Below are 13,522 nucleotides of genomic sequence, written 5' to 3'. Positions count from 1 at the left end.
TGTTATTTTTCCAACTATTCCTCAGAAAGTCAGTAGGTAAAGGCTTTTCTAGTAAAGATGAAGCCTCCGCTTATACTTACATTGTGAAACATACACGGGATAAAAGAGTAATAATATAATATTGAATCAATTCATAGTGGAAAAATGTAGTATAGCTTGTGAAAAAGGGGCAAACATGAAATTCAAGTTCAATCGAAAATATGATGCGCATAAGGCGAAAATATAATATGATGCGATAATATGATAAACAGCGCCTTAAAATCGGAAAGTTAGAATTTCAGCTACTTGTCATTTTTTTTCGAATTTCGAAATCGCACTTCTGTTCTCATGAGACTATAAAATTCATGTACCAAATTTGACAAATTCAACGTAATAAAGGCAGGGTTTTTTCAGAGGAAAAATATCGCATTCTAGTACAGTTTCAATATCAGTATCGAATACGATATTTTTCCTTTAAAAAACCCTGCCTTTTTTACATTGAATCTCTTTGTCAAAAGTTAGGTAAATGAATTCTTTGGTCTCATGACAGCAGAGCTGCATTCTCAAAATTCGAAAAAAATGACAAGTAGCTGAAATTATGGAACGAAGTGATGCGATATATCGCATGTCGCTCTGACACAAAAAATGGCAACCGTCGAATCACCATAAGATTTTCGGGCAATGGAGAGAGAAAAGGGAGAAAAGGGTTCAAAAGCCCGTGCGTGAGGAAAATTGAGGTAATACTTCCCCTCTCTCCCTCCCGTACTCATGAGCGTTGCCATTCGCTTAGCGGCATCTCTCTCTCCCCCCTCCCTTGCTGCTGCGCTGCGCAGCGTCAGTTCCTGAAACTTCGAGGTTCTGTCTGAGTGCACGCGCAATCTTCGTCTAGTCGCCGGACCACACACGTTTGCCGGTACCAAAGTTCGGAATATCTGTTCGGCTATTACATCTCGGCTTGAATTTCTAGCACACCTTTCAATTCGAAGTATCGCGTACGAACTTTCAAAGTGCGTTTACCGAGTGTCCTTACTTCGTCGCGTTTCGTGGACTGAGCAATCGTATTGAATAGGTTGGCTTTGGCTTCGGTTTTCCTCCTTCCAACCAACGCGCGCGATTTCGTGACCGTGTGGATTTGATTTGTGTTCTTTTGAGAGTTCGCCTGTATTCGCTCGCTGTTAAATGAACTTAAAGTGCGTGTAATCTCGCCGTTGCGTAAACGATTCGTCCGTGAAAATTATATCGTGATTCGTTCGAATGTTGTCGGACTTCAATCGCGACGGAATTCTGTGTTAGTTTTGGTGCTCATCACGTCTGAAAACTTGGCCTTTCAACTTTAAGACGATTTGGTTTGGTGGTTCTGGGATCGAGGTTTGAGATACCTTTTTAAATATTTATTTCTGATTTAAATTCTGCCCATCTGTTGAAAATTGATTACTCACATGTCTCAACGAATATTTAATTTCAGGATTGAACCATGTCTTGTTTCTGCCTCCTCCTTGGTTTTCTTTTTTCCCCTTCTTTTCCCCCTCTAGTTTCTATAAGTAATTGAAAATTCTGGTAGGTACCTATCGCAGCCGTCAAATTTTGTCAAATAGCTGCTAAAGCAGTCGCCATGTAGCAGGTACTCGCTGATCCGTATTTTATTGTTTCTTATCCAGGATCATATATCATTTTGCAGTGAGGGAAAGCTCATTAAAAATATTTGAGCAAAATACATTGATCAGTGTCTCGAGTCGGATGTTCTGCAGAGATTATCTTCTAGAGAGGTCTCTCTATAGGTATATTTTTTCTACGAGCCTCACGTTTCAGGAGAGATTTTTTCTAAGGATAAGTTCGCAAGAAAATTTACAGGTTTTCTTTTCATACCAGCAGATGTCGTGGATAATTTCGAAAGCGCCGCAAAAAATGGTGCTTTTTTTCTTCCTTAATTTCCCTTGTCGAATGTGTTCGTCGTTTCCAAAAACCAATACTCTGTGAAAATTATTTCAAATTATGTCTTCTCATATAACCATCCCGCTGATTCGAAATCGTTAGGAAATGCCACCAAAATTTGTCGAGGAATTTTCAGAAAATTACGTTTTTCTCGAGGTACGCAATTCTGTGGCACTTTGTTCATGTAAAATTTCTAGAAAGCACGTAGGCATTTCGGTCAGTTTTCTCCCAGTGAGAATAAACCTTCATCGTAGATTTTTAAACGTCCCAAATGGTAATATCCATGCATTTTCGGCTGCAGTAGTTGAAACTACAGCAGAATTTCTGAAACCTTGTTTAAGATCCAGACCAATTAGATCAGGATCAGAGTAATAGTGAGGAAAGAGAGAGAGAGAGAGCAGAGAGCCGATGTAAGATTAGGGAAGTTTCCCGCCTAATTCGAGTTGAATGAAAGGCTCATGAGTAGGATCGAAGTTCCTCGAGTGTTTTGACAATTTGAGCAAGTGTGAGTGAGGGAAACGAGGTGGCGACGACAGGGCGGGGCGCAATCCTTTGCGTTTCGCTCACGTAACTGAACGCACCGGACCGGATGTCTGTGTCTGGCTGCGGTGGTCTAGCAGGTAGATAAGCCCCCTTCTTCTCGGGATCCTAGCTCGCCCCGAACGATTTCAGCAGATTTCACCGGCCGAATTTGTTCACTCCGTTCTCTCGACAACTTGTCTTTGCCCTTTGTCAATCTGCCGAATTACGTCCTTGTTCATCAAATTCGTACTTCCTCCACCTCAATCTCCAAACGTTTTCCAGGAAAGTGCCGGCGAAATATTCACAACTCTCCCGCTCTTTCTCCCTCTTCGTCCGTCACCACTTCTTCCATTCAGCTGCCGTGCCAAGGAAAAACACTGTATGAGCATCCGGATGTTGCCAACTTGCCCTTCCAAGGCTGTCCCTAAAATTACGTCACCCATTATTTTCAATTTTTCGAAGACTCCCTCCCCCCTGAAAATTACATCATCCTTAGCGCCCCCCTCTTTTGAGGGGAAATGCAGAAAGTCGATAAAAACAGTGGATACAGTCTGCAGAATTAAGAACATAATTAATTTATTTTATAGTGGATCAATTATATGATGTGGTCTTGAAGAAGGAAAATAATCAAGGCCGCAATATGTCTCTAGCTGGAAAATTAAACAGCGCAATTTTCATTGTTTTGAGAAAAATTGGAATTACTTGTTGACAAATCGCAAAAATTGATTAAGAATAAAATACGAGTAACCAATTTTTAATCTTCAGGGAAGCTCACGTCTTGACCCCCCCCCCCTCCTCGTCACACAACGCCATCCACCGCTAGACGACCTCTCCCCCCCCCCCCCCTACTCGGGTGACGCCATTTATGGACGGCCTCTCATAGAATATTCATTTTTGGGGGAATTTGAGAATATTTTTTTGAAATTTTCAGATTCTGTAGAGTGAATCGCAAATTAATTCTCTGAAAAATTGAATGAAACGTATCTATAAGTCTACTTGAAAATTTATATTTGATCAGAAGAAAGAACCCCGCTCCTTCCTTATGGGAAATCCCCCCCCCCCTCCCCGTCAAACGGGATGACGCTTGGATATGTTGCTCAGCTCGTCATTCTGATGAAAAGCTCTGAGGGGCCCAAAGAGATCCCATTAAAGCTTGTACGGTGTTTTTCCGTAGCACGGTAGCATTCTCAGTGTTAGTTATGAAATTCACGATTCTCCTGCGACGAGTGCAAGTTGTTTACCCCTCTCCGTCCCCTGCCTCACTGGATGGTAGATAGGAGGTTTTGGAACTCAACTTTTAGTGAAAGCACAACCAATCTAATATTACTATTTCATCCAATTGCTATGTCCCCACTCAACACTACGAAGCGAAATAGTGACCTTTTTCAATTTCTTTGAGTGTGATTCAAATCAGGTCAGGTAATCCACGATTGTAGGCCGATTTTTCATGTTCTTTTTCCTTCTCATTGTGCTCCTCTGCTCACTACCCTCTTCCCATTGAACTTTTTTCTTCAGCCCTTGAAATTCCTTGCCTCACAACCGCTCCAAAAGTTTAGTTGGTCTCTGTAAAACCTCCCTCACTTTTTCCACTTCTTTTTTCTCTCTCACTTCTTTAATCTCTTTTTTTATCTTCCTTTAATCTCTTTTTTCCCCTTTAATCTCTCTTTTTCTCCCTTTAGTCTCTTCTTTTTCTCCCTTTAATCTCTATTTTTCTCCCTTTAGTCTCTTCTTTTTCTCCCTTTAATCTCTCTTTTTCTCCCTTTAGTCTCTTCTTTTTCTCCCTTTAATCTCTCTTTTTCTCCCTTTAATCTCTTCTTCTTCTCCCTTTAATCTCTCTTTTCTTCCTTTAATCTCTCTCTTCTTCCTTTAATCTCTCTTTTCTCTTCTCCTTTAATCTATCTCTTTCTCCCTTTAATCTCTTTTCTTCTTCCTTTAATCTCTTTTCTTCTTCCTTTAATCTCTCCTTTTCTTCCTCTACTCTTTACTTTTCTTCCTCTAATCTTTACTTTTTTTCCTCTTCAATGTCTCTTTTCTTCCTTCAATCTCTTTTCCTTCCTTCAATCTCTCTTTTCCTTCCTTCAATCTCTCTTTCTCTGCCTTCAATCTCTCTTTCTCTTCCACTAACCTCTTTTTTTTCTTCCACTAATCTGGTGGTGGTGCTGCTTGGTGTATGGTGCATGTTGGCGGTGGTGCATGGTGGTTGGTGGTGGTGATGGGGGAACCGAGCCGAAGGTGCGTCTCCACAGTTCATCCAACTGTCGGATAGATGGTTCGCCAAGCAATCCGCCGAGCGCTCCGTCACCTGACGGAGCACCCGGGGGGTTGTTTGACGTACCCTCCATCCGGCAGTCGGACGAACTGTGAAGACGCACCTTGGGCTCCAAGGCCCTTGTTACGCGGTCAAACAGCGAGCAGATTCCCATCCAAGTGGAGGTCACCAACGTTCATCGATGCTTATCGATGAGCATTGCTGAGCTCCACTCGGACGGGAATCCGTTTGCGATTGTCCGTGTAACAAGGGCCTCGGGTGAGCATGCGTGTAGTGGCCCTGGCAGAGGCCCAGGGGTTATCGGGGGCACCGTCTACAGGAGGTGAGCGCCGGCGGGTCCGGGCGGGTCTCCGGATGGGATCCTCGCCGGAGCTGCACGAGCGGCGATCGCCGTTGGACGCCTCGACCGTGAGAAGCAAGTCGCGATGAAAATAACTCGGGTTCCCGGGAACCCGGGTTCAGCGGAACCATTTTGAGGCCTTAGAAGATTCACCTCAAGGCTGTATACAATTCACCTCAAGGCCTTATACAATTCACCTCAAGGCCTTTTACAATTCACCTTAAGGCCTTACACCCAGGCACCCACTATGACGATTAAAAAGTAAAACTTACCTTACTCATCACGAAACTCTGACTTATGGTGGGCTCCCAGACAACAAAGCTCTTACATGCCACGATCATTTCCGATTGAAGTAAAGCAAATCCCCGGTCCTCCGCGATACCGCGGATGGACCGAAATTACAGATGCGGACCCTTAACTTAAATGTGCGGACAATTTAAGGGATGAAAATTAAAATATAAATTTTTCTTAAACGCTACTCCGCATATGAATTTACGAGTTTTGGCTCTATGGGCCTAAATGTCAATCGTCATGACGTGATGAGAAAGGATTAAGTTCAAAACAACAAATTTCGGAGCTTAAAACTGCCCTTCTTGTCACCTCGTTGAAGGAATTTTGAATTTGTACCGCAACCCTGTTCGTGTATTTGCTCACTATTATGTGCATGTAGTTTGTAGAGGGCGACCGGATATAGAAGTGGCCTCCTCTCATAACGCAGATGCACCCTTTCATTACAACCTTACTTACTTACTTTCAGTATCTTTTATTTTAAAATTTAAAAGTTCGTTTCAAAGAAAACCAGCTGGGAGCCTAATCGCGTTTCTCGCGAAATCTTAAAAAGTCTAAAGGAAACTTAAATCGCAAATACCCATGGCATGTAAGAGCTCCGTTGTAAAAATACCGCATATTTTTGTCATACTTAATTCTATTTTAGCCGTATCGTTGTAAGAAAGTCGGAATGAAGTGCTATGCTTTTTTTAACCGCTCAGTTTTAAGCTGTGGGATAAGATGAAATGTGACAATGCAATTCTACCAAAACTTGCAGTTGAAGTCACCATATTAGTCATAATTTTAATGTATTCACTTTGAAATATTTGTCTAGATTCCTTTATCTTACGCGAGATTAATTTTTTGCCTTGAACTGAGAATGAATTTCAATTTATATTTCGTGGCCATTCGCCTTGAACATTTTTAAAGTGTAAAGATACATTTTTCAAGAGGAAGGTAAAAAGCACTATTTTATTGGAACTGATCCGTTGAAGTTCTGGATACCGTTGCCGCTTGTTCTCATTTTTTACGATTCTCGGGTACTCGTATCCATAGTACTGCCGTGCTGAGGAAGAACGCCGTATGTGCCTTCAGACGTTGCCATGTCTGCTCCGATAAAAACCGAAATTACTAGGAAAATTGTGAATATTATTTTCTCAAATTTTCAGACAATTTTGTACACAATTTACTCTGTAATATCTGAAAATTTCAAGGAAAAATATGCATGAATTTTGTCAAAAATACAGGTTTTATCAAAGGAAATTTGGCAACTTCCGAATGTTCATACGGCGTTCTTCCTTAGCACGGCAGAATAGTATTGCATTTTTAGATCTTTAGAGATCCGTAGTTGAATACTGCTATCCTGCTTACCGTGCTCAATGAACCTACGTCTATTGTTGCTCTCATCATTGTCTAGTGTAAATCTGGAGCAGTATAATTTTCCGATGCTCCTTGAAATCCCTTTTACATCACCTCAAGAGAAATGCACAAACTGCACAGCCCACAAATATAAACACGATAGAATGAATACTAAAAAAATTAGAAAAGTAGGTTTTGACGCTAGCGACTGATTTTCAGCTGCACAAGAAACCATAGTTATTTGGAAAATCTGATCCTAGATTCTTGTAAAACGACTCCCAAAATTTCCGGACAGCATTTTTCGTCGAGTTGGTCTCACGATTAGTTTATCAGGAAGGATATTTAGTGATTTTGTGTTTAAGTTTGCATAAATGCAAGTACATCTAATCGGAACTCAAATCTTAAAGGTAATGACTCGATTCGAATGCATTAAAACTGTATTCAGTTGTAAAACCGCCCCCTGATCATCTATTTTGACAATGGGGATTTTTTTTAATCAGAAAAGGGAAGGTAGTCCACAGATAAAGTTACAGGCTTCGTAGTGGTATGTTTCTATTCTTATTCTGCCGTGTTAAGTGAAAACGCCGTATGAACCTCCAGGCGTTGCCAAATTTCCTTTGCTAAAACACGGATTTCCGGGTAAACTTTTGAATATTTTCCCTCCAATTTCTAAAGTTCCTGAAAATTTCAAGGAAAAATATTCATAACTTTCCGCAAAGATAAATAGTTTATCGAAGGCAATTTGGCAACTCTCGAATGTTCATACGGCGTTCTTCCTTAGCGTGGCAGTATTTGTACACAAAGATATGTGATTGTCCACTGGAAATGACAGGGTTGCATTTTCTTCTTCAGTGAACGTCGGGTCCTGCAATCCAAAATCTTAAAATAATTCCCCCCCCCCCCCCTCCCCCTATAATGAAAGCGCTCTCAGCATTTTTCTTTAAAATTAAACGCGATTGCAGTATGTTCCATCACAATTAATTAAGCGCGCGCATATTATGTCTTTTAAACAATGAAGTATCTTAGTTTGTTAACTTTCAATGCTCTCTTTTTAAGACTAATAATAAGTATGTAAATGAAGAGATGAAAATTAGTGCGATTTGATTTTACACGTTGAGTATGTGCAAAACTTATCTAATCTGTTTATACTGAAAGAATATAATGGAGGCATTCGGATTACGTTAGTTGCAGCATGCCACTTAAAAATAAAAATAATAATTATAATAAAAAATAGCATCTCCTTTCACGTCATTACTCTCAATTCAGATCGCGGACGAATATTTCCCATTGTAAGAACATTAATGTCACACTCTTTTTCCTCTAAATTTGATCGAATGTATAAACATTTTTCCAAATGAAAACTGACCTTGAACGAACCTAGGAGAGATTGACGTAAGCATAGGTACTTTTAATGGGGGTAATCATTTACTTTCTAGCTCTTTTTTTTCCGAAAATCATAGAGGTTATGCAGGTCTGTTCTGAGCCGTAACATTTTTTTTTAGTGCTCGTATTTTTTCCGTCATGCAATTTTCTTTTTTGTGCCACATGTTCTATGTAGCTCAGATGTTCGTTAGGATCTTTCCTTAAGTAGTAGCTTCACTGACGCAACTGATTACTTCTCCCAGTGATCCGTTGAGGACTCATATTTACACAGATCTGTTAGAGTCAACAATAAGTAGATGCTAAAGTCTTAACATACGTATCCATGGGCGGAACAAAGACTTTTTCGTGGGGGGGGGGGGGGAGGATCAAGGAGTGTACCGGAAAACATCCCACTTAGGGGGTTTGCAAGGTCTCCGCCAGTTGGTAAAAGGGGATGAAGGGATGCTCCCTTTTAAATTTTTGGAATTGAGATGTCTTAAGAGGCATTTTAAATCGTAAAAGTAAATGAAATACAGTTGTAAATATGACAAGAACTAAGGGGCTATGCCCCCTGGTCGCTACGCGGCCCAACTCATAGAGGGCGCTTCGCGGTCTCTCAGGACCGCTTCGACATAAGAACGACCAAAAAAAATTCCAAGATTTTTATACTCAACCCTCATTTGTCCAATCTCTTTCGGTCGGAAGCGATTGGACCAATATTGAATCGAATAAGCAAAATCGGCATTTATTTCAAACTTCACGCCGAGACTGAAACGGAACGGAGCGTTTCGTCGCTTTTGGATAGTCTATAGAAAAGAAGCATACCTTCAACTCGCTTATCTTACCCTACTAACGCGTCAGACAAAGATTCAACATTTCCCGCTTGGTTCAATTTTCCACTAATTTTGAAATTCCCACCATTTCAATTAAAGTTCGCCCCCTTTCTACGCTCACTGATCTACTCTTATTTAAGAAAACTTGCGTCGTATTTTTAAAATATGATTACAGCGAGCTCATCTAGGAACTATCGCCTGTCAATAGCCGCAAAATCGTGGAAATCGGCCTAGTAGAAGGCTCAAACGAACTGTGACAAAAAATAAACATTTACATGATCTAAATGGGAAATTTCGCAACTTTACCAAGTAATACAAAGAAACGTGGGTCATATTTTCAAAATTTGAATAGAGCGGGCTCATTTAGAGACATTTGTCTGTCGATAGCCGCAAAAATCAAGAATATTGGCCCGGTAGAACGCTAGAACTAAGCGTTACCAGATACCTATGCAAATTTAGGAGGCCTCGGAGCTTATAGCATAGATGTCATGCACTTATTCAGTACTTAAATTCCTCTCAAGTGCACCAAGTAGAACTAGAAGGGTGCAAGGTCCCGGCTTTCCTAGTTGCATCTTTATTGCACCCATTATGTGCAATTTTCCTTAACAATTTTCCGAAATCTGCGGTGATGTTTTACAGTTTTTTGGAAGCTACCTCGAGTATCTCTTTGAAACAATCTGTGACTATATGTGAAAGAACGAAGGAAATTCACAGAAACTCTAAATGAAAAAAGTGTGAATCAATTTTTTTCCGGAAGAAGAAAAAAAAGTAAAACAAGTTCTGAAGAATTTCGACAACGTTCGAAAAGACTTGCAGTTTTGTTAGTTAGTCTATCAGTTGTTGTTTGTTAACTTTATTGGAAGGATTCGCGGTTACAGGCAGTGGCGTGGCGTGCTTTGCGATATATCGATTGATCAGCTATTTAAACCTATGGAAAAGTATCGATAAACAGGGTGTCCGCAACGAACACCTTAATAATCGATTCTTTACCACAGCTTCAAATGGGAAAATATCGATAGATCGCAAAGCACAGTGGCGTAACGGACTTCCGCTGGGCCCCCCTGCAAAATTTTTTCTAGGCCCCCCCCCCCCATGTCGATAAAATTCCAAAATTATCCCCCCTCCCGCCCCTCTCCCTCCCTCACCCCTTCCCGTTTTTTGGTCCGAGACATTTCAAATCACATACTTGGACTTGGAGTGCCTCACCTCTCACCGTCCCGGATCCCGTACCCGATTATATGGGCCCCCTAAAGGATCAAGGATCTAAAGGGTGGCGGGGGCCCAGCCCAGGCCCAAGGATCTACAGAGGGGCCCAGGCCCAAGAATCAAAGGGCAAGTACGATAAGTGACAAAAAAAAGAGAAAATTTTTAGTAATCTTTGAGTGGACATTGGAAGGCAGGGGGCCTCCAGCAAACAAAAAGTTAGGAACAGTTCAAAAGAAGTATGAAAAACCCCGCGCTAACAATAAAAATCAGAGGAAGAAGCCCCATCTCGGTAAGTAAAGGCCCAAAGTTTGAAACCCAAGCTAAGCATCAAAGATAGAGAAAAAAAAAATTTCCGGCGGCCGAGGGCCCCCTAGGCGCCTGGGCCCCCCTGCATAGCAGGGTCTGCGGGGGCGCCCGTTACGCCACTGGCAAAGCACGCCACGTCACTGGTTACAGGTAATGAGGCTGTTGAAATACGAAGTGTAGGCAGTGGTAGTGAAACGCGACTTCGCGTTTTTTTTGCATTCAGCATCGTTTTACTCGGGAGTGTACTTCATTTCGTATACCTATTGATAGTAACAAAACGTATGTTGCTCGTTAGTCAGAGGCAACTCTAAGGTTCATCAATGCTTGAACCGGCCCTTATTAGGTGTGTTTTTCGGTGAAAGGATTGAACCGGCCCCAAATTACCGTTTATATTGACTAGTCCATAGGAATTTTTCTCGGTCTACCTTTTTATTCCCGTCGTCAGTAATAGTTTTTGATCAAAATTACTGTTTTCACTCGATAAATTTATAAATACAAAGAAAAACTACGAAAATTCTATTGCTTTATCAAGGGGGGGGGGGGGGGGGTACGAAAAATCAACTGTTTTGTTCTCCGCGTAACTTCTCGGTGGCGTGACATGCTTTGCGATATATCGAATGATCTGCCATTTAAGCCTATGGAAAAGGATCGATAAACAGGGTGTTCGCAGCGAACACCTTAATAATCGATTCTTTACCATAGGTTTAAATTACATATCAGTCGATATATCGCAATTTACGCCACGCCACCGTAACTTCTGTGTATAAGAACTTAGGGATTGCTCTCACAGCCTGGCCGAAATCACTGCACTGCGTGCGGGTAGAGACGAAACAGACCGTGAGAGCAATAATTGAACGGGTTATTTGAAGAAGGCGTAGGACCACCAAATTTTCACCAATTGAGCTATCGATGGAATACCATTTTTTAAGGGCGGAATTACCTCACTTCCGAGCGATTCTACCCAAATTGATCTGTAAGATGTTTTTTTTTTTTTTTTTTTTTTTTTTTTTTTTTTTTTTTTTAACATTTGAAATCTGCTTTAGTGGAAAAAGGGCCTATGTTCAGTTCCACCTCTCCCAGCGCAGAGTACTTTTTGATGATAAAAACTACGAGTAACGGAACCAACTTTGATTTTTAACTTTGTTATTGAACACTCACGCTACTTGATACTTGATTCTTTCATAGTACCTACTGCTAAAATGGCAGTACTGAGCGGTTTGGTGGCAGAAGAGCATATCCATCAAAATTTTAAATTTGTTAATACTCGTATCCAATTTTCCCAATGCTTCTCGTGAGACCGTGGTTTTAAAACAGATGGCATGTAGAACATCGGCTAATTTTTTAATCAGAAATATGAACAATCATACGAGAAAATAATTTGTTTTCGTGTTTTCTCGAATCTTAACTTTTGGCGGTCACGCCCTTCTTCAAATAAACCGTTCAATCCACGCATTATCGACGAAAAATTAGCTGGTGATGGGTCTTTGAATGTATGGCTATTTTTATCTCCCAGGAAATCTAGTAACCAGCACCAGATTCCTATGAGTAACCGTGCGTTGTACTATCTACTAGCTGTATATGGTTACAATGATCGGGAATGTGGTACTGGCTACTAGATTTCCTTGGAACATTAATACATACATGTAATATAGATACTCGCACATACATATATCCAGAGTGTCTTATATCCACCATTCCATAGACCCTTTTATCCGAGTGTGTAAGAACTCCGGAATTGCATTCACGGCCTGGCCGAAATCGCTGCACTGTGTGCGGGCGGAGACGAAACAGGCAGTGAGTGCAATAATTCGGCAAAGTCAAAGTCAGTAGGACATCGGTCTTTTAATGAATCAAACACGAAAAAAAATGAAATTGCTGATGTAACAATTTTGTAGTTCATGTAAAGTGTCAGACATGTTTCAATGTAGATTTTACAATAAAAAAATGCCAATTTAATCACTCTCATGGTTAAATTAGCTCTCGGCAATTGTAAAATGTACAATTGAAACATGTCAGACATATTTTTCTAACAATTCAATTGATCAATCAGCAGTCAACTTTTTCCGTCGAATTAGAATAGGATCTCTTCTGACAGGACATAATCTTGTAATTAGATTCAGTCGGACACGCTATCGGAGGATTGTGGTATCAGTCTATTCGTCGCTTGGCTGACATAAGGGCGTAGCTACACATTGAGATGAGCCCGGAAAAGTATTACATTGTATGTAAGACAGGGTTGATTGCAGAGTGTAGTTACGCCCTTATGCCAACCAAACGACGTATTAAGTACATCAAGGCTGACGCCCCCCCCCCCCCCCCCCCCCCCCCGAAGGAAGAAGAACTACCGCGCTGTTTCTTAGTACTGCTGTAATTTCTCTAGCATTCCATAAGTTTTCTCGTTTTTACTACACATCGCTCAGCGATTACTAATGTGTGGATTGCCTATCCGTCAGGGGCTGTCGGCGGAACTTCGTAGTGGGCCCCAGGTTCCATCCCTCGCATTTCTATGATGAATTGGACGTATTTCTGCCAAACGGAACTATGTGCATCGTGACGTGAGCCTTGTTATGCATATATTCTTATGGGTCTCAGAGCTCATGTCTTGATGCACGTAGTTCCGTTTGGCAGAAATGCGTCCATTTAAGAGTTATCTTAGACATCATTTTTTGCGTGGTAAGGCCTTGTCATGCCAAAGAACGATATTTTATTTGGGTTATCCGCCGATCAAAGACAATTTGTTTTCTTTAATTGATGCAGCTATGCTTTCAGTTAAAGATCGAGCCATGTGTCCTCTCAAGATCGTCAATGTTGCGTTTTTTTGACGATCAATTTTTATGAACTGTGAAAGGAAAGAAAAACAATAAATACATCTACTTCCTAAAAATATATTTTTTTTTGCAAGTCAATCTTCGTACGTAGCAAGTTCAAAAGTCTGTGTCCTTGAAAAGGTAGAAAGAAAAAAAAAGTAAACTGAAATGGAAGATAGGGGGGGGGGGGGGCAGGGACAAAATGAAATCTTTTACTTACTTGTATTAATAGACTTGCTGATTCTCGTGTCAAAAGGTTTCTCATGTATTGAAGAAATATTTCTCGCATTATCAGGAATGGGGGGGGGGGGGGAGCTTCCACCATCTTTAATTCTATTAA

The sequence above is a fragment of the Bemisia tabaci genome, chromosome 6 (genome assembly GCF_918797505.1).
Source record: "Bemisia tabaci chromosome 6, PGI_BMITA_v3".
In the NCBI taxonomy this organism is placed as follows: Eukaryota; Metazoa; Arthropoda; class Insecta; order Hemiptera; family Aleyrodidae; genus Bemisia; species Bemisia tabaci.
Note: the sequence above shows the minus strand (reverse complement) of the source record.